Source organism: Simochromis diagramma, unplaced genomic scaffold, assembly GCF_900408965.1.
Source record: "Simochromis diagramma unplaced genomic scaffold, fSimDia1.1 OVJJ01000293.1, whole genome shotgun sequence".
NCBI lineage: Eukaryota > Metazoa > Chordata > Actinopteri > Cichliformes > Cichlidae > Simochromis > Simochromis diagramma.
Genome location: NW_024386801.1, coordinates 6,469,464 through 6,474,095, shown reverse-complemented (window position 1 = coordinate 6,474,095; position 4,632 = coordinate 6,469,464).

Genomic DNA, 4,632 nt, shown 5'->3' with positions numbered 1-4,632 from the left:
AAAGCGTTCCGACTCTGTAACTCAAAAGGACTGTATCGTTATACTTTTTAAAAATTACGTCATATAATATTGTATTGTGACGCACAGTTACTCACAATTGCGTCACAAAAAAGTAACTGTGCGATGCAAAAAATGGTAAATGGCCTGTATTTATATAGCGCTTTACTAGTCCCTAAGGACCCCAAAGCGCTTTCCATATCCAGTCATCCACCCATTCACACACACATTCACACACTGGTGATGGCAAGCTACATTGTAGCCACAGCCACCCTGGGGCGCACTGACAGAGGCGACAGTACAATGAGACTTTAGAATGTTTCCTTTCTTACTTATTGGAGTCATTTATTTAATTTAAGTTCATATTCTCTCTCTCTCGCACTCTCGGGTTTTCTTTAATGAACTACTGTGATAAAATTTTAAGAAGAATGAATGGCACGTGGTTCATTAGACTTAAGTCAGATGTCCTGCTCTAGAAGTGACATCTCCAGTTTCATTATTCACTGATGACTCTTCTACTTCTGGATCACCTATCAGTGCATTGAAAATATTTTTGAAACCACCATTACTAAAATTTAACCTTGACTTCAATAATGTCAATCTAGTTAACACAAAAGTTAAACAGTAAGATATTGAGAGACCTGTAGCTTGCTACTGTCAACAACCTTCTACTGCTTAGAAGTATTTCTTATTTGGCTTTCTGTTTTTCTTCTTTTTTTCCACATATAGTAGTACATACAGTGTAATGACTGTGAATGCTTCTATGCTGGAAATGTCAGGGCTTTGTGTGCGGGCAGGCGGAGATGAGGATCCAAACGCAGGACTCGAACACAAAATTGTAACTTAAAACTTCAACTTTATTGCTGGAGAAAACAAAACATGAACTGAACAAGGGTACTGAACATGAACGTACTGAACACAAAAACACACAGGTATAACCTGGTATAACCTGTACGATGCAACACTGAGCAATGGAAAACACAGGGCTAATATACACAGGGAAGTAATCAGGGAATGGAAAACAGGAGGGACACAGCTGGGAGAGATTGGGGCTAACGAGTCAGGGGATCGAAGCTGGACACACTGACATAAGACACAATCCTTCAAAATAAAACAGGAAACAATACACACTAAACTAAGACACGGACAGAGAGAGACAGACTAGACACTGAACTAAACCAGCAAAAAACATGAGAACACAAAACCTAAGAACTAATCCCTAAACAAGAATAACTAAAACATAGATTAATAATCACCATCATCATCATAACCAACAAAAGCACCACAAGAGAATAAGAAAACAATCCATAATGCAAAAACACACCAAAACATAACAACTCAAAATACTGGGTCAAACTGAGCCAGAACCGTGACAGGTAAGGAGATGTCATTTCAGGACTTAAACCAGACTCTAAGAAATTGCTGTGTCTAATTTTGCGATGCTGCGAGTAACAAACTGGGTTCAGTTTGGAGGTTGAAGAGGAACTTTCCCTCGCCAGGCCGACAGCCGTCTGTGTTTATCTCATGCAGCGCAGGGCTAAATTTAAAATTATTAAATACTTAAGACAATGTATATTCTTCTATGACAAAAAATACAAGTGTTCATTTAAGCAAATAAACAGAGCCGTAAGAGATGTTTTTCAGAAACTGTTGTCTTTATTTTGATTTGCAACTAACAAATTTTTTTAAAATTTGTAGTTTTTGTTGTGCTCTCTATTATGTGAACCCCTCACCTAATTTGTTATGTTTTTTAACAAGTTAAACCCCAACAATCAAATGATCCCCTGTGAGCAAGCACTAGGCACAGTGGAAAGGAAAAACTCCCTTTAAACAGGAAGAAACCTTTGACAGAACCAGGCTCAGGAAGGGGCAGCCATCTGTCGCGACTGGTTGGGGGGTGAGAGGCAAAAGAAAAGAAAAATGAGAGCACAAGTTAGCTAAATGTTGCTAATGTTGTCTAACATGAACAACGTATGGTTTTCTGGACTGTGGATGAAAAGCAGTCCATCATTACTAGTCTTTAAAAAGGGACTAATCGATCATCAAGGTAGCAATATGGCTCAAGGAGGCCACAGACAGAGTTAAATAGGCAATCACTGTTAAGCATTGAAAAGCCCCAGTAAGCTGCAGGTATAATAAGGCCTACTGCGGCAATACCTAAACCTATTTTAAGTAGGCGTTTAGCACCATGACGCCATGAACCACTACTAGTCGCAACCACGTCAGGAGATGGTTCTGAGACAGGAGAAACAAGCTCCTCAGGTTCAGGAGCAAGATTCTCCCATGTCGGGACCACATCAGGAGATGCTTCTGAGGCAGGAGAAACAAGCTCCTCGGGTTCAGGAGCAAGATTCTCCTGTGTCGGGACCACATCGGGAGATGGTTCTGAGACTGGAGAAACAAGCTTCTCGGGTTCAGGAGAAAGATTCTCCAGCTGCAGAGGTTCACCAGTGATGTTGTGAACAGCAGCTAATATTTCTTCTTCCTCCTCCCTTCTCAGCTCATCCTTAAGATTATTAATTATTTCTCTTTTCATTTTAAGATGTTCATAAAGTTCATCTTTGAGATCTTCGTTATGAACAATCTTGAAATTTTGCTTTTTGACTTTTTCTTCCAGCCAAAATATTTGCAGTGTCAGACTTTCTGTTGTCTTTTCTTGATGCTCAAGATTTTGTAAACATTTCTTGAGATTTGTGTTTGCTTTTTTAAATTTGTTTATCTCAGCAGCAATGCTGCTGTTCTCCTTAAGGAGATATTCCTCTTTTTTGTGAAAGTCACGGCACATCCTCTGAATGGTGCTAACCTGCTCCTGCATTTTAGCCTCCAGAGATTCCACCTGTGACTGTGCCTGTCTCACCCGGCGCTGAAGAGTACAAATTTCTCTTTTCAGCTCAACTGTGAGTTCTGTCTTCCGAAGTATTTCCCTATATCGTTTTTCTATTATCTCTTCTTTTTTTATTGTTTCATGGTGAGCTTCTCCCACTTGCTGCTCAAGTCTCTCTAAAGAGTCCTTGAGATCTGCGTTCTCTTTTTTTTGCTCGTTTCTCTCATGTTCAATCTGAGACAACTGAGCAGCAATGCTGCTGTTCTGCTCAATGAGAGATTCCGTCTTTTCCAAAAAGTCATGGTGCATTGTCTGAACGTTCTTTTCCTGTTCCTGGAGTTTAGCCTCCAGAGATTCCACCTGTGTCTGATTTTTTTTAGCCTGAGCCTTCATGTGTTTAAGCTCATCTCTTGACTGATGGAAATTATCTTTATAATAATTCTTTTTGAGCTTTAGGGTGCTCAACTCCAACTGGAGTTGTTGAATTTTCATTTGAAGCTCCATAGGGTCAGGTATTTCTGTCTCGATCAACCCATACAGTCTTTGTGATTCCTCTCGAATCTCTCCGTCAGACTGTGAATTATTAATTGCTTCGTTTGACATTTCTTTAAACTCTTAATGCAAAGTGTCGACAAGAAAAAATGTTTGCTTAATTGTTTACGTTTAAAAATAGTCCCTTTCTGAAAGGTTTCTGGTTTGCTAAACACAACTCACTGTTTCTGAAAATGTTCCAAGTAAAACTGTTTGCAAAGGTGAAGAGGGGGTATTTATAGACTTTCGTGGCTGCGAATTTGACGTCAGCGCTCTTTGAGCCTTTGATCCTTTGTTTGATCACAGGATCACATGACAGCTGTGCGTAATTCTGCGCATGCTCAGAGAATACCCATTGTGATGCACGGTTTTGTTTTGAATTTTTTAAATACCCTGAAAACAGTCCAATCAGTGTTGCCAACTTAGCGATTTTGTCGCTATATTTAGGGAGTTTTCAAACCCCCCTTAGCGTCGTTTTTTTTTCTTCTAAAAAGCGACTAGCGACAAATCTGGCGACTTTTTCTGGTGTTATTGGAGGCTTATTTATGACGACTTTTGACGTGAAAGCGCTGTTACTCTCAACAAGCAGCGGGTGCTGCCGTGGGCACCTCGCTCGTGCCAAAGCGCTCACAGGCGGAGGATAGTCCTCCTCCAGCCGCTATCAGGGCAGGAGATGTTCACGTGCGTCCAAACTGCAAATAAATCGCGCACGAGCAAAGCCGCCGCTCCCGCATTGACTGTAACGCAGTCAATTCTTCTTTTACTGTTATGCTGTTTTGTGGATCACAAGGTTTAAAACTACTTGTAAACACACACACAGTAACTCCACCCTAACCTGCAGCTGCAGCGCAAATAACAACGAAAATTGTTTGTAAACGTGTCCTGGAGTTTACAGGTGCAGACAGTGCAACAGCTTCCAGGTCATTTATTCTGCCAATATGGCAAGAAGGTCATAACTGCTTCAAGCACTGTCTATATGATCTGGTCAGAGAGGCTGACTGCATCACCACTGATGATGAGCACTAGCTAGTTCCTGAATCCTCTTCTTTGGGGGAGATTGGGGTTGGGGGGCATGTAGGTGGAGGCCGACCAGCTGATGGAAAAGAACATAGGAGCATTTTCTGAGAACAAGGAGCTGGCAACTGAGTGTATCCCTCATGACAGGAAAACCGTGTGGGTCCCACTACTGAAGAGAGACTGCTCTTCAATCTCGTGTGCCCACTGATATCAAACCAGGGCTCACCCTGTATGCAGTTCCCTGCAGTCCTACACCTGGTTCA